The sequence below is a fragment of the Schistocerca americana genome, unplaced genomic scaffold (genome assembly GCF_021461395.2).
Source record: "Schistocerca americana isolate TAMUIC-IGC-003095 unplaced genomic scaffold, iqSchAmer2.1 HiC_scaffold_247, whole genome shotgun sequence".
Classification (NCBI taxonomy): domain Eukaryota; kingdom Metazoa; phylum Arthropoda; class Insecta; order Orthoptera; family Acrididae; genus Schistocerca; species Schistocerca americana.
Window position 1 is genome coordinate 170,702 of NW_025725958.1, and position 23,358 is coordinate 194,059.

At 50.0% G+C, this 23,358-nt stretch overlaps 6 non-coding genes across 6 annotated transcripts; all 6 read left to right on the forward strand.

Annotated features, from left to right (window-relative positions):
- The first annotated feature begins 5,037 nt into the window (after positions 1-5,037).
- On the forward strand, positions 5,038-5,110 carry Trnaa-ugc. Its single transcript has one exon. It is a non-coding gene; the product is annotated as a tRNA-Ala (tRNA).
- A 416-nt stretch (positions 5,111-5,526) lies between these two features.
- On the forward strand, positions 5,527-5,599 carry Trnaa-agc. The gene has a single exon. It is a non-coding gene; the product is annotated as a tRNA-Ala (tRNA).
- Positions 5,600-10,890: 5,291 nt separating this feature from the next.
- Positions 10,891-10,963, forward strand: Trnaa-ugc. The gene has a single exon. It is a non-coding gene; the product is annotated as a tRNA-Ala (tRNA).
- A 416-nt stretch (positions 10,964-11,379) lies between these two features.
- Trnaa-agc lies at positions 11,380-11,452 on the forward strand. The gene has a single exon. It is a non-coding gene; the product is annotated as a tRNA-Ala (tRNA).
- Positions 11,453-18,451: 6,999 nt separating this feature from the next.
- On the forward strand, positions 18,452-18,524 carry Trnaa-agc. Its single transcript has one exon. It is a non-coding gene; the product is annotated as a tRNA-Ala (tRNA).
- A 4,578-nt stretch (positions 18,525-23,102) lies between these two features.
- Positions 23,103-23,175, forward strand: Trnaa-ugc. Its single transcript has one exon. It is a non-coding gene; the product is annotated as a tRNA-Ala (tRNA).
- The last annotated feature ends 183 nt before the right edge of the window (positions 23,176-23,358 follow it).

Below are 23,358 nucleotides of genomic sequence, written 5' to 3' on the forward strand. Positions count from 1 at the left end.
ATTCTTGACGTGCAGTCGGCTGCTACTGGTGTTGCTAGTTGTGACTGCTGATGACAGATGCCGTAGCAATCAATTCATGGAGTGAGTTGTATGTTTTGCGATACTCTGTCTCTGACAAGCAAGCAGAGGTGACATAGGCGCGAACACAGGAAGCTTGCAGCCCCTCGCTGCCTGCAGACACCGAACAGCCACACTAGGAGGGCGGCCTAAGTCGTCGGCGAAATGTGCTCATTCGCTTGTGTGCGACGTCAAGCTCTAAATAAGGCTGTCACTAGCGTGAGCGTTGCGTGAGCGTCGTGTAAAGTCGGAAAAATCGTCTGCGTGGGTGAGTGCCATGTTTGGGGAGCGTTTCGTAGTTTGCGCAGTGCAATGGAGACGCGGAAAGTTGTTGTGGCCCAGTCTTTTGCAGTTGGACGACAAGAGTGGTACACAGTAGTAAAGTGCGAGGCAGCGCCTCCAGAATTTTTAACACACCAACATGCGCACACTGCCATGCAAGTGGAATAATTCACAGCCAGAAAATGTGTCAAGGCAGATACGAGCCAACGATTAGCAGCCACAATTGGCAAGCGTGCTGTAATGCGCACGAAGCACCCTCCTCCCACCACTACACTTAATTTAGAAACAGTACAAGTGTTCCCATAAGATTCTCAAACCTATGTCGCAAAGATCAGCCTTGCGCCGAATTCACAAAAATCCCACTGCACATTCCAATTCTTGACGTGCAGTCGGCTGCTACTGGTGTTGCTAGTTGTGACTGCTGATGACAGATGCCGTAGCAATCAATTCATGGAGTGAGTTGTATGTTTTGCGATACTCTGTCTCTGACAAGCAAGCAGAGGTGACATAGGCGCGAACACAGGAAGCTTGCAGCCCCTCGCTGCCTGCAGACACCGAACAGCCACACTAGGAGGGCGGCCTAAGTCGTCGGCGAAATGTGCTCATTCGCTTGTGTGCGACGTCAAGCTCTAAATAAGGCTGTCACTAGCGTGAGCGTTGCGTGAGCGTCGTGTAAAGTCGGAAAAGTCGTCTGCGTGGGTGAGTGCCATGTTTGGGGAGCGTTTCGTAGTTTGCGCAGTGCAATGGAGACGCGGAAAGTTGTTGTGGCCCAGTCTTTTGCAGTTGGACGACAAGAGTGGTACACAGTAGTAAAGTGCGAGGCAGCGCCTCCAGAATTTTTAACACACCAACATGCGCACACTGCCATGCAAGTGGAATAATTCACAGCCAGAAAATGTGTCAAGGCAGATACGAGCCAACGATTAGCAGCCACAATTGGCAAGCGTGCTGTAATGCGCACGAAGCACCCTCCTCCCACCACTACACTTAATTTAGAAACAGTACAAGTGTTCCCATAAGATTCTCAAACCTATGTCGCAAAGATCAGCCTTGCGCCGAATTCACAAAAATCCCACTGCACATTCCAATTCTTGACGTGCAGTCGGCTGCTACTGGTGTTGCTAGTTGTGACTGCTGATGACAGATGCCGTAGCAATCAATTCATGGAGTGAGTTGTATGTTTTGCGATACTCTGTCTCTGACAAGCAAGCAGAGGTGACATAGGCGCGAACACAGGAAGCTTGCAGCCCCTCGCTGCCTGCAGACACCGAACAGCCACACTAGGAGGGCGGCCTAAGTCGTCGGCGAAATGTGCTCATTCGCTTGTGTGCGACGTCAAGCTCTAAATAAGGCTGTCACTAGCGTGAGCGTTGCGTGAGCGTCGTGTAAAGTCGGAAAAATCGTCTGCGTGGGTGAGTGCCATGTTTGGGGAGCGTTTCGTAGTTTGCGCAGTGCAATGGAGACGCGGAAAGTTGTTGTGGCCCAGTCTTTTGCAGTTGGACGACAAGAGTGGTACACAGTAGTAAAGTGCGAGGCAGCGCCTCCAGAATTTTTAACACACCAACATGCGCACACTGCCATGCAAGTGGAATAATTCACAGCCAGAAAATGTGTCAAGGCAGATACGAGCCAACGATTAGCAGCCACAATTGGCAAGCGTGCTGTAATGCGCACGAAGCACCCTCCTCCCACCACTACACTTAATTTAGAAACAGTACAAGTGTTCCCATAAGATTCTCAAACCTATGTCGCAAAGATCAGCCTTGCGCCGAATTCACAAAAATCCCACTGCACATTCCAATTCTTGACGTGCAGTCGGCTGCTACTGGTGTTGCTAGTTGTGACTGCTGATGACAGATGCCGTAGCAATCAATTCATGGAGTGAGTTGTATGTTTTGCGATACTCTGTCTCTGACAAGCAAGCAGAGGTGACATAGGCGCGAACACAGGAAGCTTGCAGCCCCTCGCTGCCTGCAGACACCGAACAGCCACACTAGGAGGGCGGCCTAAGTCGTCGGCGAAATGTGCTCATTCGCTTGTGTGCGACGTCAAGCTCTAAATAAGGCTGTCACTAGCGTGAGCGTTGCGTGAGCGTCGTGTAAAGTCGGAAAAGTCGTCTGCGTGGGTGAGTGCCATGTTTGGGGAGCGTTTCGTAGTTTGCGCAGTGCAATGGAGACGCGGAAAGTTGTTGTGGCCCAGTCTTTTGCAGTTGGACGACAAGAGTGGTACACAGTAGTAAAGTGCGAGGCAGCGCCTCCAGAATTTTTAACACACCAACATGCGCACACTGCCATGCAAGTGGAATAATTCACAGCCAGAAAATGTGTCAAGGCAGATACGAGCCAACGATTAGCAGCCACAATTGGCAAGCGTGCTGTAATGCGCACGAAGCACCCTCCTCCCACCACTACACTTAATTTAGAAACAGTACAAGTGTTCCCATAAGATTCTCAAACCTATGTCGCAAAGATCAGCCTTGCGCCGAATTCACAAAAATCCCACTGCACATTCCAATTCTTGACGTGCAGTCGGCTGCTACTGGTGTTGCTAGTTGTGACTGCTGATGACAGATGCCGTAGCAATCAATTCATGGAGTGAGTTGTATGTTTTGCGATACTCTGTCTCTGACAAGCAAGCAGAGGTGACATAGGCGCGAACACAGGAAGCTTGCAGCCCCTCGCTGCCTGCAGACACCGAACAGCCACACTAGGAGGGCGGCCTAAGTCGTCGGCGAAATGTGCTCATTCGCTTGTGTGCGACGTCAAGCTCTAAATAAGGCTGTCACTAGCGTGAGCGTTGCGTGAGCGTCGTGTAAAGTCGGAAAAATCGTCTGCGTGGGTGAGTGCCATGTTTGGGGAGCGTTTCGTAGTTTGCGCAGTGCAATGGAGACGCGGAAAGTTGTTGTGGCCCAGTCTTTTGCAGTTGGACGACAAGAGTGGTACACAGTAGTAAAGTGCGAGGCAGCGCCTCCAGAATTTTTAACACACCAACATGCGCACACTGCCATGCAAGTGGAATAATTCACAGCCAGAAAATGTGTCAAGGCAGATACGAGCCAACGATTAGCAGCCACAATTGGCAAGCGTGCTGTAATGCGCACGAAGCACCCTCCTCCCACCACTACACTTAATTTAGAAACAGTACAAGTGTTCCCATAAGATTCTCAAACCTATGTCGCAAAGATCAGCCTTGCGCCGAATTCACAAAAATCCCACTGCACATTCCAATTCTTGACGTGCAGTCGGCTGCTACTGGTGTTGCTAGTTGTGACTGCTGATGACAGATGCCGTAGCAATCAATTCATGGAGTGAGTTGTATGTTTTGCGATACTCTGTCTCTGACAAGCAAGCAGAGGTGACATAGGCGCGAACACAGGAAGCTTGCAGCCCCTCGCTGCCTGCAGACACCGAACAGCCACACTAGGAGGGCGGCCTAAGTCGTCGGCGAAATGTGCTCATTCGCTTGTGTGCGACGTCAAGCTCTAAATAAGGCTGTCACTAGCGTGAGCGTTGCGTGAGCGTCGTGTAAAGTCGGAAAAGTCGTCTGCGTGGGTGAGTGCCATGTTTGGGGAGCGTTTCGTAGTTTGCGCAGTGCAATGGAGACGCGGAAAGTTGTTGTGGCCCAGTCTTTTGCAGTTGGACGACAAGAGTGGTACACAGTAGTAAAGTGCGAGGCAGCGCCTCCAGAATTTTTAACACACCAACATGCGCACACTGCCATGCAAGTGGAATAATTCACAGCCAGAAAATGTGTCAAGGCAGATACGAGCCAACGATTAGCAGCCACAATTGGCAAGCGTGCTGTAATGCGCACGAAGCACCCTCCTCCCACCACTACACTTAATTTAGAAACAGTACAAGTGTTCCCATAAGATTCTCAAACCTATGTCGCAAAGATCAGCCTTGCGCCGAATTCACAAAAATCCCACTGCACATTCCAATTCTTGACGTGCAGTCGGCTGCTACTGGTGTTGCTAGTTGTGACTGCTGATGACAGATGCCGTAGCAATCAATTCATGGAGTGAGTTGTATGTTTTGCGATACTCTGTCTCTGACAAGCAAGCAGAGGTGACATAGGCGCGAACACAGGAAGCTTGCAGCCCCTCGCTGCCTGCAGACACCGAACAGCCACACTAGGAGGGCGGCCTAAGTCGTCGGCGAAATGTGCTCATTCGCTTGTGTGCGACGTCAAGCTCTAAATAAGGCTGTCACTAGCGTGAGCGTTGCGTGAGCGTCGTGTAAAGTCGGAAAAGTCGTCTGCGTGGGTGAGTGCCATGTTTGGGGAGCGTTTCGTAGTTTGCGCAGTGCAATGGAGACGCGGAAAGTTGTTGTGGCCCAGTCTTTTGCAGTTGGACGACAAGAGTGGTACACAGTAGTAAAGTGCGAGGCAGTGAGTTGGCATGAACAGTCGAGTGCACAATGGGTCTTCAGATGTGCTTGTTACCTCAGGTGCTGTGTGATTGTCGACATGGAGTGAAAACGGAGCAACTTGTGACTGTCCCTTCAATTTAAGACGTTAAAAACGGACGGAATTTGCAGTCGTAATACCAGAGCATCGAAACTACTTGGAACTCTTGCGTATGTGAACGTGTCCGCGCCTTTGTACTCTGGTCCCTTCACCCCTGCAAACCAACCAACCATCGCGTCCGTGCACATGAGAGTAGCAAAGAACGGAGAACAGCGCAGCTTGCTTGTGCTTGGGGGCGTAGCTCAGTTGGTAGAGCGTTCGCTTTGCATGTGATAGGTCCCGGGTTCAAGCCCCGGCGCCTCCATGTTTTGTGGTCAGTGCGTGGTAAGTGTTGGTCGCGGCGAGCCTAAAGACACGCAAGATGTTGCAAAGCCAGCGTCACAGACTCGTATACCGACGTAAGGAGAGCAAGACGTAAATGTGAGGACCGGCTGTTGTCGAGGTGTCATCGAGTGCAAATCTGCCTTAGGTATAACGGCCTAACCTCAATGAAGTCTAGAGAGTGGACAACACGTTCGTCTACCTCAGAGCGTTGGCCGAACGCTATTTTCGACGTCGTGCGTGCCACTTTGATTTTGGCCAACTACGATTCGATGCAGAATGCAGGAAACCTGAAAGACACCCTCACGGACACATTGAGAGTAGTGTTTGTCAGCGGAATAATGGGAGTGCAAGGGTCTGTGTCATTGATGTGGCTGTATGTAGCGCAGTTCGTCAGCAGGGGGCGTAGCTCAGATGGTAGAGCGCTCGCTTAGCATGCGAGACGTACTGGGATCGATACCCAGCGCCTCCAGAATTTTTAACACACCAACATGCGCACACTGCCATGCAAGTGGAATAATTCACAGCCAGAAAATGTGTCAAGGCAGATACGAGCCAACGATTAGCAGCCACAATTGGCAAGCGTGCTGTAATGCGCACGAAGCACCCTCCTCCCACCACTACACTTAATTTAGAAACAGTACAAGTGTTCCCATAAGATTCTCAAACCTATGTCGCAAAGATCAGCCTTGCGCCGAATTCACAAAAATCCCACTGCACATTCCAATTCTTGACGTGCAGTCGGCTGCTACTGGTGTTGCTAGTTGTGACTGCTGATGACAGATGCCGTAGCAATCAATTCATGGAGTGAGTTGTATGTTTTGCGATACTCTGTCTCTGACAAGCAAGCAGAGGTGACATAGGCGCGAACACAGGAAGCTTGCAGCCCCTCGCTGCCTGCAGACACCGAACAGCCACACTAGGAGGGCGGCCTAAGTCGTCGGCGAAATGTGCTCATTCGCTTGTGTGCGACGTCAAGCTCTAAATAAGGCTGTCACTAGCGTGAGCGTTGCGTGAGCGTCGTGTAAAGTCGGAAAAATCGTCTGCGTGGGTGAGTGCCATGTTTGGGGAGCGTTTCGTAGTTTGCGCAGTGCAATGGAGACGCGGAAAGTTGTTGTGGCCCAGTCTTTTGCAGTTGGACGACAAGAGTGGTACACAGTAGTAAAGTGCGAGGCAGCGCCTCCAGAATTTTTAACACACCAACATGCGCACACTGCCATGCAAGTGGAATAATTCACAGCCAGAAAATGTGTCAAGGCAGATACGAGCCAACGATTAGCAGCCACAATTGGCAAGCGTGCTGTAATGCGCACGAAGCACCCTCCTCCCACCACTACACTTAATTTAGAAACAGTACAAGTGTTCCCATAAGATTCTCAAACCTATGTCGCAAAGATCAGCCTTGCGCCGAATTCACAAAAATCCCACTGCACATTCCAATTCTTGACGTGCAGTCGGCTGCTACTGGTGTTGCTAGTTGTGACTGCTGATGACAGATGCCGTAGCAATCAATTCATGGAGTGAGTTGTATGTTTTGCGATACTCTGTCTCTGACAAGCAAGCAGAGGTGACATAGGCGCGAACACAGGAAGCTTGCAGCCCCTCGCTGCCTGCAGACACCGAACAGCCACACTAGGAGGGCGGCCTAAGTCGTCGGCGAAATGTGCTCATTCGCTTGTGTGCGACGTCAAGCTCTAAATAAGGCTGTCACTAGCGTGAGCGTTGCGTGAGCGTCGTGTAAAGTCGGAAAAGTCGTCTGCGTGGGTGAGTGCCATGTTTGGGGAGCGTTTCGTAGTTTGCGCAGTGCAATGGAGACGCGGAAAGTTGTTGTGGCCCAGTCTTTTGCAGTTGGACGACAAGAGTGGTACACAGTAGTAAAGTGCGAGGCAGCGCCTCCAGAATTTTTAACACACCAACATGCGCACACTGCCATGCAAGTGGAATAATTCACAGCCAGAAAATGTGTCAAGGCAGATACGAGCCAACGATTAGCAGCCACAATTGGCAAGCGTGCTGTAATGCGCACGAAGCACCCTCCTCCCACCACTACACTTAATTTAGAAACAGTACAAGTGTTCCCATAAGATTCTCAAACCTATGTCGCAAAGATCAGCCTTGCGCCGAATTCACAAAAATCCCACTGCACATTCCAATTCTTGACGTGCAGTCGGCTGCTACTGGTGTTGCTAGTTGTGACTGCTGATGACAGATGCCGTAGCAATCAATTCATGGAGTGAGTTGTATGTTTTGCGATACTCTGTCTCTGACAAGCAAGCAGAGGTGACATAGGCGCGAACACAGGAAGCTTGCAGCCCCTCGCTGCCTGCAGACACCGAACAGCCACACTAGGAGGGCGGCCTAAGTCGTCGGCGAAATGTGCTCATTCGCTTGTGTGCGACGTCAAGCTCTAAATAAGGCTGTCACTAGCGTGAGCGTTGCGTGAGCGTCGTGTAAAGTCGGAAAAGTCGTCTGCGTGGGTGAGTGCCATGTTTGGGGAGCGTTTCGTAGTTTGCGCAGTGCAATGGAGACGCGGAAAGTTGTTGTGGCCCAGTCTTTTGCAGTTGGACGACAAGAGTGGTACACAGTAGTAAAGTGCGAGGCAGCGCCTCCAGAATTTTTAACACACCAACATGCGCACACTGCCATGCAAGTGGAATAATTCACAGCCAGAAAATGTGTCAAGGCAGATACGAGCCAACGATTAGCAGCCACAATTGGCAAGCGTGCTGTAATGCGCACGAAGCACCCTCCTCCCACCACTACACTTAATTTAGAAACAGTACAAGTGTTCCCATAAGATTCTCAAACCTATGTCGCAAAGATCAGCCTTGCGCCGAATTCACAAAAATCCCACTGCACATTCCAATTCTTGACGTGCAGTCGGCTGCTACTGGTGTTGCTAGTTGTGACTGCTGATGACAGATGCCGTAGCAATCAATTCATGGAGTGAGTTGTATGTTTTGCGATACTCTGTCTCTGACAAGCAAGCAGAGGTGACATAGGCGCGAGCACAGGAAGCTTGCAGCCCCTCGCTGCCTGCAGACACCGAACAGCCACACTAGGAGGGCGGCCTAAGTCGTCGGCGAAATGTGCTCATTCGCTTGTGTGCGACGTCAAGCTCTAAATAAGGCTGTCACTAGCGTGAGCGTTGCGTGAGCGTCGTGTAAAGTCGGAAAAGTCGTCTGCGTGGGTGAGTGCCATGTTTGGGGAGCGTTTCGTAGTTTGCGCAGTGCAATGGAGACGCGGAAAGTTGTTGTGGCCCAGTCTTTTGCAGTTGGACGACAAGAGTGGTACACAGTAGTAAAGTGCGAGGCAGCGCCTCCAGAATTTTTAACACACCAACATGCGCACACTGCCATGCAAGTGGAATAATTCACAGCCAGAAAATGTGTCAAGGCAGATACGAGCCAACGATTAGCAGCCACAATTGGCAAGCGTGCTGTAATGCGCACGAAGCACCCTCCTCCCACCACTACACTTAATTTAGAAACAGTACAAGTGTTCCCATAAGATTCTCAAACCTATGTCGCAAAGATCAGCCTTGCGCCGAATTCACAAAAATCCCACTGCACATTCCAATTCTTGACGTGCAGTCGGCTGCTACTGGTGTTGCTAGTTGTGACTGCTGATGACAGATGCCGTAGCAATCAATTCATGGAGTGAGTTGTATGTTTTGCGATACTCTGTCTCTGACAAGCAAGCAGAGGTGACATAGGCGCGAACACAGGAAGCTTGCAGCCCCTCGCTGCCTGCAGACACCGAACAGCCACACTAGGAGGGCGGCCTAAGTCGTCGGCGAAATGTGCTCATTCGCTTGTGTGCGACGTCAAGCTCTAAATAAGGCTGTCACTAGCGTGAGCGTTGCGTGAGCGTCGTGTAAAGTCGGAAAAGTCGTCTGCGTGGGTGAGTGCCATGTTTGGGGAGCGTTTCGTAGTTTGCGCAGTGCAATGGAGACGCGGAAAGTTGTTGTGGCCCAGTCTTTTGCAGTTGGACGACAAGAGTGGTACACAGTAGTAAAGTGCGAGGCAGCGCCTCCAGAATTTTTAACACACCAACATGCGCACACTGCCATGCAAGTGGAATAATTCACAGCCAGAAAATGTGTCAAGGCAGATACGAGCCAACGATTAGCAGCCACAATTGGCAAGCGTGCTGTAATGCGCACGAAGCACCCTCCTCCCACCACTACACTTAATTTAGAAACAGTACAAGTGTTCCCATAAGATTCTCAAACCTATGTCGCAAAGATCAGCCTTGCGCCGAATTCACAAAAATCCCACTGCACATTCCAATTCTTGACGTGCAGTCGGCTGCTACTGGTGTTGCTAGTTGTGACTGCTGATGACAGATGCCGTAGCAATCAATTCATGGAGTGAGTTGTATGTTTTGCGATACTCTGTCTCTGACAAGCAAGCAGAGGTGACATAGGCGCGAGCACAGGAAGCTTGCAGCCCCTCGCTGCCTGCAGACACCGAACAGCCACACTAGGAGGGCGGCCTAAGTCGTCGGCGAAATGTGCTCATTCGCTTGTGTGCGACGTCAAGCTCTAAATAAGGCTGTCACTAGCGTGAGCGTTGCGTGAGCGTCGTGTAAAGTCGGAAAAGTCGTCTGCGTGGGTGAGTGCCATGTTTGGGGAGCGTTTCGTAGTTTGCGCAGTGCAATGGAGACGCGGAAAGTTGTTGTGGCCCAGTCTTTTGCAGTTGGACGACAAGAGTGGTACACAGTAGTAAAGTGCGAGGCAGCGCCTCCAGAATTTTTAACACACCAACATGCGCACACTGCCATGCAAGTGGAATAATTCACAGCCAGAAAATGTGTCAAGGCAGATACGAGCCAACGATTAGCAGCCACAATTGGCAAGCGTGCTGTAATGCGCACGAAGCACCCTCCTCCCACCACTACACTTAATTTAGAAACAGTACAAGTGTTCCCATAAGATTCTCAAACCTATGTCGCAAAGATCAGCCTTGCGCCGAATTCACAAAAATCCCACTGCACATTCCAATTCTTGACGTGCAGTCGGCTGCTACTGGTGTTGCTAGTTGTGACTGCTGATGACAGATGCCGTAGCAATCAATTCATGGAGTGAGTTGTATGTTTTGCGATACTCTGTCTCTGACAAGCAAGCAGAGGTGACATAGGCGCGAACACAGGAAGCTTGCAGCCCCTCGCTGCCTGCAGACACCGAACAGCCACACTAGGAGGGCGGCCTAAGTCGTCGGCGAAATGTGCTCATTCGCTTGTGTGCGACGTCAAGCTCTAAATAAGGCTGTCACTAGCGTGAGCGTTGCGTGAGCGTCGTGTAAAGTCGGAAAAGTCGTCTGCGTGGGTGAGTGCCATGTTTGGGGAGCGTTTCGTAGTTTGCGCAGTGCAATGGAGACGCGGAAAGTTGTTGTGGCCCAGTCTTTTGCAGTTGGACGACAAGAGTGGTACACAGTAGTAAAGTGCGAGGCAGTGAGTTGGCATGAACAGTCGAGTGCACAATGGGTCTTCAGATGTGCTTGTTACCTCAGGTGCTGTGTGATTGTCGACATGGAGTGAAAACGGAGCAACTTGTGACTGTCCCTTCAATTTAAGACGTTAAAAACGGACGGAATTTGCAGTCGTAATACCAGAGCATCGAAACTACTTGGAACTCTTGCGTATGTGAACGTGTCCGCGCCTTTGTACTCTGGTCCCTTCACCCCTGCAAACCAACCAACCATCGCGTCCGTGCACATGAGAGTAGCAAAGAACGGAGAACAGCGCAGCTTGCTTGTGCTTGGGGGCGTAGCTCAGTTGGTAGAGCGTTCGCTTTGCATGTGATAGGTCCCGGGTTCAAGCCCCGGCGCCTCCATGTTTTGTGGTCAGTGCGTGGTAAGTGTTGGTCGCGGCGAGCCTAAAGACACGCAAGATGTTGCAAAGCCAGCGTCACAGACTCGTATACCGACGTAAGGAGAGCAAGACGTAAATGTGAGGACCGGCTGTTGTCGAGGTGTCATCGAGTGCAAATCTGCCTTAGGTATAACGGCCTAACCTCAATGAAGTCTAGAGAGTGGACAACACGTTCGTCTACCTCAGAGCGTTGGCCGAACGCTATTTTCGACGTCGTGCGTGCCACTTTGATTTTGGCCAACTACGATTCGATGCAGAATGCAGGAAACCTGAAAGACACCCTCACGGACACATTGAGAGTAGTGTTTGTCAGCGGAATAATGGGAGTGCAAGGGTCTGTGTCATTGATGTGGCTGTATGTAGCGCAGTTCGTCAGCAGGGGGCGTAGCTCAGATGGTAGAGCGCTCGCTTAGCATGCGAGAGGTACTGGGATCGATACCCAGCGCCTCCAGAATTTTTAACACACCAACATGCGCACACTGCCATGCAAGTGGAATAATTCACAGCCAGAAAATGTGTCAAGGCAGATACGAGCCAACGATTAGCAGCCACAATTGGCAAGCGTGCTGTAATGCGCACGAAGCACCCTCCTCCCACCACTACACTTAATTTAGAAACAGTACAAGTGTTCCCATAAGATTCTCAAACCTATGTCGCAAAGATCAGCCTTGCGCCGAATTCACAAAAATCCCACTGCACATTCCAATTCTTGACGTGCAGTCGGCTGCTACTGGTGTTGCTAGTTGTGACTGCTGATGACAGATGCCGTAGCAATCAATTCATGGAGTGAGTTGTATGTTTTGCGATACTCTGTCTCTGACAAGCAAGCAGAGGTGACATAGGCGCGAACACAGGAAGCTTGCAGCCCCTCGCTGCCTGCAGACACCGAACAGCCACACTAGGAGGGCGGCCTAAGTCGTCGGCGAAATGTGCTCATTCGCTTGTGTGCGACGTCAAGCTCTAAATAAGGCTGTCACTAGCGTGAGCGTTGCGTGAGCGTCGTGTAAAGTCGGAAAAGTCGTCTGCGTGGGTGAGTGCCATGTTTGGGGAGCGTTTCGTAGTTTGCGCAGTGCAATGGAGACGCGGAAAGTTGTTGTGGCCCAGTCTTTTGCAGTTGGACGACAAGAGTGGTACACAGTAGTAAAGTGCGAGGCAGTGAGTTGGCATGAACAGTCGAGTGCACAATGGGTCTTCAGATGTGCTTGTTACCTCAGGTGCTGTGTGATTGTCGACATGGAGTGAAAACGGAGCAACTTGTGACTGTCCCTTCAATTTAAGACGTTAAAAACGGACGGAATTTGCAGTCGTAATACCAGAGCATCGAAACTACTTGGAACTCTTGCGTATGTGAACGTGTCCGCGCCTTTGTACTCTGGTCCCTTCACCCCTGCAAACCAACCAACCATCGCGTCCGTGCACATGAGAGTAGCAAAGAACGGAGAACAGCGCAGCTTGCTTGTGCTTGGGGGCGTAGCTCAGCAGTCGCGCTTGCGACACCGTGCTGGTCGGACGTATCAGTGCTCCGCTCCGCCGAGTGTTCACAAGGCGTGTTTTCCACTCATATTTCTGTGTGCAAGTGTTGTGTTATTCTGCAGTTTATATCGTTTTCCATTTGTATTTTTGTTGCGGTCTTATTGTAGCGGGTTAACCGCTCGCTATCTGCTGCACTGTCCAGGTTATTTCCGCGAAAGTGTACCCTGCGTTTTGATTTTGACAAGTCCACCCGATCTGTGCAACCGAGTTCACTGGAGATACATGACTGGATCGTTGATGTTATTGGGATTACATCTGACCAAGTGCACACCGCCTATTATGATACCGAGCAGTATTGTTTCTTTGTTAAATTACTGAATCCTGTATTACTGGAGAAGATCATGACGAAGCACGGAGGAAGTGCTATTTTCCGACACCGGGACGACTCTGTAAGTACTGTGCTCATTTCCAATGCCGATGTAGACTACACGAACGTGCGTATTTTTAACTTACCCCCTGAAGTAGAAAATTGTTATTTAAAGGAGGTACTGTCCAAATTCGGTGACGTTAAACAGATTCGACATGAACGGTGGTCAAGTCAACATAGGTTGCAATGTTACAGTGGCGTTCGATCTGTAGAAATGCATGTCAAACAGAATATTCCATCCCATATACTTGTTTGTGACTATAAGGCTCACGTTACTTACATTGGCCAAACACCGACCTGTCATATCTGTAATGAGAGTGGTCACTTGCGTCAAGACTGCCCCAGGCGCATGTTTGTGTTGAAGAATTCCCTCCAGCAGCGTAAAAGGCTTACTTTGGCGGATGTAGTGGCAGCCAAGCCGATGACAGAGATTGGGCTCCCTAATTCTGAAATGCCTTCGGAACAGCAACAGGAAATTCGCTCTGAGGAGTTTCCGGTTCTGGTTCGGAGAGAAAAAGGTGCGTTGCCCCCTGCCAAACTCGATGCCGCGACCAATAAGAGGCGCAGAACTTGTGACAGCAGTGGCTCTGATAACGACACCTCTAGTGCGCATGAGACCGCGAAAAAGGACGATCAGGAATCCGGCTCGGAAGCGAAAGCTCCCATCGGTGAGGCTCTTGTGGACGCTTCTCCTCCCACAATTTCAAGTGCCGATACTTCCGTGGAAGTTAAGCAGTTACCGCTGGCTAGTGCCTTAGAACTTCCGCTACAGCCAACTCAGGCCGACCAACCTGTACGTGTGGCTCACATTCCTGCAGGAAGTACGCACACAGCGGCCTGTGATGGTGGTATACAAACATCTCTGAGCGCAAACGGTACACATCACGTGGCAGCCGCTTCGGTTCAGGACTCACAACAAGGGGAATGTCAACAACTCCAGGAAATAATACAAACACAGCTGTCCGGGTCTGTCGGTGACAACAAACAGCTGCGGGCAGAGAATGTTGCCAAACAGGCTGATAGTGCGAGTGATAGTTCAGCTGCTCGCTCGCCGGCGGTGTCGCCGCGTGCCATCCCTTCGCGGGATGTGCCGGGAGAGCAGCTTGACATCACCCACGACCCTCCCACGCCGCCAGCTGCAGAGGTGCTCCACAGTGTCCGCCCCAGGATCCGAGTGCAACCTAATGTAAATGCTGTGCGTAAAAAGAGTAAGAACAAAGACGCACGAATACAACTCAGTGACGTCACAGACGCGAATTTCCCGGCCACAAATATGGAATGGCATGAAGATGTTGCCCTTTAAAGATATTTGCTCCTTCCGCCTCTTCCACGTACTGTCATAATGTCGCAGGCCTATACGATCACGACATTAAATATTAATAAAATCCGGTCGGAGGTGAAACTGAGTGCCTTAAAACAATATCTCTATGAGTCGGGAACAGATATCGCTCTTTTGCAGGAGGTGGCCATGCCACACTTAACTCTTCCTGGTTTTGTTGCTATTACAAATTTTTCCCCCGACTCGAACGTGGGGACTGCCATCTTACTTCGAGAAGGCATTCCCGCCACTCAGGTTGACAAGTTAGATTCCGGTAGAGGTGTGGGTGTCACCGTTTTTGGCGTCACCATCATTAACTTGTACGCGCCTTCTGGCAGTACCTATAGGGCGGAAAGAGCAAACTTTTTTAAGGAACAAATCATCTATTTGTTACGGAAAAATCCCGAACGTGTTATCATTGGAGGTGATTTTAATTGTGTTTTATCCCAGAAAGATCAGTCCCCGAATTTTAATTATTCGCCTGAATTAAAGCGTCTCGTGACCGACCTCAAACTGAAAGACGCGTGGGAAATTAGGTACCCGACCTTGGTACGATTCACACACATCGTCGCGAATTCCTGCAGCAGAATTGACAGGATTTATGTTTCCGACGTTTTAGAGAATGTCTTGTTACAAATTGAAACAATTCCCTCCAGCTTCTCTGATCACAGTGGTGTCGTTGCGTGCCTGAATTTGCTGCCCCAACCAACGCGTTGGTATAAAAATCAATGGAACTTGAACGTCTCCTTATTAACGGATGCTGACCTAGAGGCGGCGGTGCGACGCGCTTGGGAGCAGTGCTTGCGCACTACCGCAAACTTTCGTAGCACCATAGCGTGGTGGACTCAGCATGCAAAACCCAAACTGCGAAAAGTTGTTATATTCTTCGGTATTGAAAGAGCAGCCGCGATAAAGAGGACGATGGAGTTCTACTACACTATCTTACGCGACCTCTGTGATAGAGCCGACGCCGCGCACACCAGAATAGACGACATTCGAAAAATAAAGGCGAAATTAATCAATCTTAAGAGGATGCAACTGGAAGGTCTTAAGATCAAATCTAAAGTGAAGTCGGTCAGGGACGATGAAACAGCCGCTCTATACCACCTTGTCAAACATGCTAAGAACAGAAGGAGGACTTTTATTGAGGCCCTGAAACTCGGTGATGGCACGATTGTCGACACCCAGCGAGAGATTATCAAGGCACTACACGACTATTTTGTTGACACCTACACGTCAGCGGCTACTCATGACGGCTGCTATGACGAACTGTTTAGTGCCATTTCCTCTACTATAACTAGAGAAAACAATGACACAATTTCATTAGAATTTAGTAATAAAGATGTTTTGGAGATTGTCTGCCACTCGCCGATCAGGAAGTCCCCTGGTCCTGACGGATTACCCATTGAATTTTACAGGAGGTATTGGCACATCATCGGGGACAAAATCACCCAATTAGTGAACGAAGTTTTTCAAGGGAAGCCTATACCACTTGCCTTTAAGGAATGCACAATTGTGCTTATCCCTAAAGGCAGAGGTACCAAAAATATCGCCAACTTCCGCCCCATTTCATTGTTAAACTCCGATTATAAAATAGTCGCCCGTGCAATCAACACGCGAATGATGCCCCTCACTGCTAAATTCATTGGACGTCAGCAGACATGTGCCTTCGGGAGAACTGTATTGCAAACGGCAGCTTTTTACCGGGATATCATTGCGTTAACGAACGCCAGTAACGTGAAGTGTGGGCTGATCTTTCTGGACTTTTTTAAAGCCTTTGACCTCGTCGCTCACGAGTACCTCCTTGAAACCATGAAAAGATTCGGTTTCTTGCAGAACGCGATTGACATGATCACAAACATGGCACTGGGGATGAACGCAAGGCTTTCTGTCAACTCGCAACTAACCCAACCGATTCAAATCAACAGAGGGATTCCACAAGGCAGCCCTTTGTCCATGTTACTTTTTGTTCTTTCACTCGAACCTCTGTTACTCCAACTGCAGGCGAAACTCACAGGGCTAACACTTTCAGGAGAAAAAACTGTCGTAGGCGCCTATGCCGACGATGTGGGTGTGGTTGTCCGCAATGAGAATGACGTCACCACTTTCGCGGCTCACCTCCAGCAATACTGTTTGGCGTCGGGGGCTAAATTGAATGACAAGAAAAGTAAATTTATTAACCTCTGTGGCCTCCAGCATTTGCGAGTTGGCTACGCTCAGGAAGTCAGCGTCCACAAGGCTCTCGGCATCATATTGACGGCGTCCTCTTTACAGATGGCGGCGGCAAACTGGAGGGAAATAGTGCGTAAACTTAACGGTGCTCTCATTGACAATTCCCACAGAAGCCTCAATCAATTTGATCGGATTCATCTGGTCAACTCCTGTATTTTATCCAAAGCCTTCTACACGGCGCAGCTCCTGCCACTGCCTGCAGTCATTGCTAAGCAAATTATGTCGAAGGTGACCAATTTTATTTGGAGAGGGGAAATTTTTCGCGTGTCTGCCAAAACTGCGACACTCCACCCCCAGAATGGAGGGATGGGATTAGTAGATATCAAGGTGAAAGCGATGGCTCTCTATGTTACAAGGACGGCCGCTATTATTCACAATGATCCTTCCGGCATTACAGCGCAATTATTCACTGCCGTCAGGCCGCAAAGTCTTGACCCACCGCTGAATATTCAGCCCATCAGTTATCGGCTAAAACATATCAGAGATTATTACCTTTCACGGAGCTACATCAGTAAAGAGGTCATAAACTCTCAACGTTTAACTGCACAAGCCATAATAGCGGACTGGAGACAACACGAAGGAACGAATCCTTTGGCAACGAAGCTCGGTGGCATGAACTGGGATATTATATGGCGCAATGTCAGTTCCCGTGTCCTCAGTTCCGATGCTCGCACTGCCTGGTACAAAGCCATCAATGATGTGGTTAGCACGAACGAGAGGTTACATAAAATCGGGCTCAGTGACACCCCTCTCTGTCGTCGCTGCCAACTGACGGATACAGTTATCCACCGTTACACCTGCGGGGACCGTCTCCAGAACTGGGTTTGGCTTCGACAAAAAATAGCTCTTCTTACCAGGACTACAACCGCCAATGTTTCGTCAGCACTACTGTCTCGTCCTGATGTGCATTTTTATCCGCAGACGAAAAACAATGCAGTTTTGTGGTTGCTGGGTACCTATTCCAGCTACGTCTTTAATAATTTTGGCGGTGACAATTATTTGGAATTCAAGATGTTTATGGATATCGAATTCGCCAAAACATGTACGTACCAGAATCATGGGAAACTCTTCGGCAATATGCTTAAAATAGCGTTTCATCGCATGGGTATCGGATAGGTCAACTGAGTGTGACGGGGTGAGGCCGGGCCGCGGGACACCAGCAGTGCCGCGAAGAGGCCCCACTGCTTCTGTGTCGCGTCCAGACTCCCCCTCACACTGCGGCCTTCACTGACTCGCTGGACACTGGCTACAGGAACTTTCATTGAGTGAGATACGAAGCTGTGTTTATGTTACGTTTATTCTTCGAGCAGCACTTCTACTATGCCCAAGGGCGAAGTCTTTTCGTTGTCTTTTTCACCATTCCAATTTATTTTCATAGAAGGTTACGGGTTTCGTTTAAAAAAAAAAAAAAAAAAAAAAAAAAAAAAAAAGTGGCGCAATTGGTTAGCGCACGGTCCTTATAAGGCAGTAGCCGTGAGCAATGCCGGGGTTAAAAAAAAAAAAAAAAAAAAAAAAAAAAAAAAAAGTTGGTAGAGCGTTCGCTTTGCATGTGATAGGTCCCGGGTTCAAGCCCCGGCGCCTCCATGTTTTGTGGTCAGTGCGTGGTAAGTGTTGGTCGCGGCGAGCCTAAAGACACGCAAGATGTTGCAAAGCCAGCGTCACAGACTCGTATACCGACGTAAGGAGAGCAAGACGTAAATGTGAGGACCGGCTGTTGTCGAGGTGTCATCGAGTGCAAATCTGCCTTAGGTATAACGGCCTAACCTCAATGAAGTCTAGAGAGTGGACAACACGTTCGTCTACCTCAGAGCGTTGGCCGAACGCTATTTTCGACGTCGTGCGTGCCACTTTGATTTTGGCCAACTACGATTCGATGCAGAATGCAGGAAACCTGAAAGACACCCTCACGGACACATTGAGAGTAGTGTTTGTCAGCGGAATAATGGGAGTGCAAGGGTCTGTGTCATTGATGTGGCTGTATGTAGCGCAGTTCGTCAGCAGGGGGCGTAGCTCAGATGGTAGAGCGCTCGCTTAGCATGCGAGACGTACTGGGGTCGATACCCAGCGCCTCCAGAATTTTTAACACACCAACATGCGCACACTGCCATGCAAGTGGAATAATTCACAGCCAGAAAATGTGTCAAGGCAGATACGAGCCAACGATTAGCAGCCACAATTGGCAAGCGTGCTGTAATGCGCACGAAGCACCCTCCTCCCACCACTACACTTAATTTAGAAACAGTACAAGTGTTCCCATAAGATTCTCAAACCTATGTCGCAAAGATCAGCCTTGCGCCGAATTCACAAAAATCCCACTGCACATTCCAATTCTTGACGTGCAGTCGGCTGCTACTGGTGTTGCTAGTTGTGACTGCTGATGACAGATGCCGTAGCAATCAATTCATGGAGTGAGTTGTATGTTTTGCGATACTCTGTCTCTGACAAGCAAGCAGAGGTGACATAGGCGCGAACACAGGAAGCTTGCAGCCCCTCGCTGCCTGCAGACACCGAACAGCCACACTAGGAGGGCGGCCTAAGTCGTCGGCGAAATGTGCTCATTCGCTTGTGTGCGACGTCAAGCTCTAAATAAGGCTGTCACTAGCGTGAGCGTTGCGTGAGCGTCGTGTAAAGTCGGAAAAATCGTCTGCGTGGGTGAGTGCCATGTTTGGGGAGCGTTTCGTAGTTTGCGCAGTGCAATGGAGACGCGGAAAGTTGTTGTGGCCCAGTCTTTTGCAGTTGGACGACAAGAGTGGTACACAGTAGTAAAGTGCGAGGCAGCGCCTCCAGAATTTTTAACACACCAACATGCGCACACTGCCATGCAAGTGGAATAATTCACAGCCAGAAAATGTGTCAAGGCAGATACGAGCCAACGATTAGCAGCCACAATTGGCAAGCGTGCTGTAATGCGCACGAAGCACCCTCCTCCCACCACTACACTTAATTTAGAAACAGTACAAGTGTTCCCATAAGATTCTCAAACCTATGTCGCAAAGATCAGCCTTGCGCCGAATTCACAAAAATCCCACTGCACATTCCAATTCTTGACGTGCAGTCGGCTGCTACTGGTGTTGCTAGTTGTGACTGCTGATGACAGATGCCGTAGCAATCAATTCATGGAGTGAGTTGTATGTTTTGCGATACTCTGTCTCTGACAAGCAAGCAGAGGTGACATAGGCGCGAACACAGGAAGCTTGCAGCCCCTCGCTGCCTGCAGACACCGAACAGCCACACTAGGAGGGCGGCCTAAGTCGTCGGCGAAATGTGCTCATTCGCTTGTGTGCGACGTCAAGCTCTAAATAAGGCTGTCACTAGCGTGAGCGTTGCGTGAGCGTCGTGTAAAGTCGGAAAAGTCGTCTGCGTGGGTGAGTGCCATGTTTGGGGAGCGTTTCGTAGTTTGCGCAGTGCAATGGAGACGCGGAAAGTTGTTGTGGCCCAGTCTTTTGCAGTTGGACGACAAGAGTGGTACACAGTAGTAAAGTGCGAGGCAGCGCCTCCAGAATTTTTAACACACCAACATGCGCACACTGCCATGCAAGTGGAATAATTCACAGCCAGAAAATGTGTCAAGGCAGATACGAGCCAACGATTAGCAGCCACAATTGGCAAGCGTGCTGTAATGCGCACGAAGCACCCTCCTCCCACCACTACACTTAATTTAGAAACAGTACAAGTGTTCCCATAAGATTCTCAAACCTATGTCGCAAAGATCAGCCTTGCGCCGAATTCACAAAAATCCCACTGCACATTCCAATTCTTGACGTGCAGTCGGCTGCTACTGGTGTTGCTAGTTGTGACTGCTGATGACAGATGCCGTAGCAATCAATTCATGGAGTGAGTTGTATGTTTTGCGATACTCTGTCTCTGACAAGCAAGCAGAGGTGACATAGGCGCGAACACAGGAAGCTTGCAGCCCCTCGCTGCCTGCAGACACCGAACAGCCACACTAGGAGGGCGGCCTAAGTCGTCGGCGAAATGTGCTCATTCGCTTGTGTGCGACGTCAAGCTCTAAATAAGGCTGTCACTAGCGTGAGCGTTGCGTGAGCGTCGTGTAAAGTCGGAAAAGTCGTCTGCGTGGGTGAGTGCCATGTTTGGGGAGCGTTTCGTAGTTTGCGCAGTGCAATGGAGACGCGGAAAGTTGTTGTGGCCCAGTCTTTTGCAGTTGGACGACAAGAGTGGTACACAGTAGTAAAGTGCGAGGCAGCGCCTCCAGAATTTTTAACACACCAACATGCGCACACTGCCATGCAAGTGGAATAATTCACAGCCAGAAAATGTGTCAAGGCAGATACGAGCCAACGATTAGCAGCCACAATTGGCAAGCGTGCTGTAATGCGCACGAAGCACCCTCCTCCCACCACTACACTTAATTTAGAAACAGTACAAGTGTTCCCATAAGATTCTCAAACCTATGTCGCAAAGATCAGCCTTGCGCCGAATTCACAAAAATCCCACTGCACATTCCAATTCTTGACGTGCAGTCGGCTGCTACTGGTGTTGCTAGTTGTGACTGCTGATGACAGATGCCGTAGCAATCAATTCATGGAGTGAGTTGTATGTTTTGCGATACTCTGTCTCTGACAAGCAAGCAGAGGTGACATAGGCGCGAACACAGGAAGCTTGCAGCCCCTCGCTGCCTGCAGACACCGAACAGCCACACTAGGAGGGCGGCCTAAGTCGTCGGCGAAATGTGCTCATTCGCTTGTGTGCGACGTCAAGCTCTAAATAAGGCTGTCACTAGCGTGAGCGTTGCGTGAGCGTCGTGTAAAGTCGGAAAAGTCGTCTGCGTGGGTGAGTGCCATGTTTGGGGAGCGTTTCGTAGTTTGCGCAGTGCAATGGAGACGCGGAAAGTTGTTGTGGCCCAGTCTTTTGCAGTTGGACGACAAGAGTGGTACACAGTAGTAAAGTGCGAGGCAGCGCCTCCAGAATTTTTAACACACCAACATGCGCACACTGCCATGCAAGTGGAATAATTCACAGCCAGAAAATGTGTCAAGGCAGATACGAGCCAACGATTAGCAGCCACAATTGGCAAGCGTGCTGTAATGCGCACGAAGCACCCTCCTCCCACCACTACACTTAATTTAGAAACAGTACAAGTGTTCCCATAAGATTCTCAAACCTATGTCGCAAAGATCAGCCTTGCGCCGAATTCACAAAAATCCCACTGCACATTCCAATTCTTGACGTGCAGTCGGCTGCTACTGGTGTTGCTAGTTGTGACTGCTGATGACAGATGCCGTAGCAATCAATTCATGGAGTGAGTTGTATGTTTTGCGATACTCTGTCTCTGACAAGCAAGCAGAGGTGACATAGGCGCGAACACAGGAAGCTTGCAGCCCCTCGCTGCCTGCAGACACCGAACAGCCACACTAGGAGGGCGGCCTAAGTCGTCGGCGAAATGTGCTCATTCGCTTGTGTGCGACGTCAAGCTCTAAATAAGGCTGTCACTAGCGTGAGCGTTGCGTGAGCGTCGTGTAAAGTCGGAAAAGTCGTCTGCGTGGGTGAGTGCCATGTTTGGGGAGCGTTTCGTAGTTTGCGCAGTGCAATGGAGACGCGGAAAGTTGTTGTGGCCCAGTCTTTTGCAGTTGGACGACAAGAGTGGTACACAGTAGTAAAGTGCGAGGCAGCGCCTCCAGAATTTTTAACACACCAACATGCGCACACTGCCATGCAAGTGGAATAATTCACAGCCAGAAAATGTGTCAAGGCAGATACGAGCCAACGATTAGCAGCCACAATTGGCAAGCGTGCTGTAATGCGCACGAAGCACCCTCCTCCCACCACTACACTTAATTTAGAAACAGTACAAGTGTTCCCATAAGATTCTCAAACCTATGTCGCAAAGATCAGCCTTGCGCCGAATTCACAAAAATCCCACTGCACATTCCAATTCTTGACGTGCAGTCGGCTGCTACTGGTGTTGCTAGTTGTGACTGCTGATGACAGATGCCGTAGCAATCAATTCATGGAGTGAGTTGTATGTTTTGCGATACTCTGTCTCTGACAAGCAAGCAGAGGTGACATAGGCGCGAACACAGGAAGCTTGCAGCCCCTCGCTGCCTGCAGACACCGAACAGCCACACTAGGAGGGCGGCCTAAGTCGTCGGCGAAATGTGCTCATTCGCTTGTGTGCGACGTCAAGCTCTAAATAAGGCTGTCACTAGCGTGAGCGTTGCGTGAGCGTCGTGTAAAGTCGGAAAAGTCGTCTGCGTGGGTGAGTGCCATGTTTGGGGAGCGTTTCGTAGTTTGCGCAGTGCAATGGAGACGCGGAAAGTTGTTGTGGCCCAGTCTTTTGCAGTTGGACGACAAGAGTGGTACACAGTAGTAAAGTGCGAGGCAGTGAGTTGGCATGAACAGTCGAGTGCACAATGGGTCTTCAGATGTGCTTGTTACCTCAGGTGCTGTGTGATTGTCGACATGGAGTGAAAACGGAGCAACTTGTGACTGTCCCTTCAATTTAAGACGTTAAAAACGGACGGAATTTGCAGTCGTAATACCAGAGCATCGAAACTACTTGGAACTCTTGCGTATGTGAACGTGTCCGCGCCTTTGTACTCTGGTCCCTTCACCCCTGCAAACCAACCAACCATCGCGTCCGTGCACATGAGAGTAGCAAAGAACGGAGAACAGCGCAGCTTGCTTGTGCTTGGGGGCGTAGCTCAGTTGGTAGAGCGTTCGCTTTGCATGTGATAGGTCCCGGGTTCAAGCCCCGGCGCCTCCATGTTTTGTGGTCAGTGCGTGGTAAGTGTTGGTCGCGGCGAGCCTAAAGACACGCAAGATGTTGCAAAGCCAGCGTCACAGACTCGTATACCGACGTAAGGAGAGCAAGACGTAAATGTGAGGACCGGCTGTTGTCGAGGTGTCATCGAGTGCAAATCTGCCTTAGGTATAACGGCCTAACCTC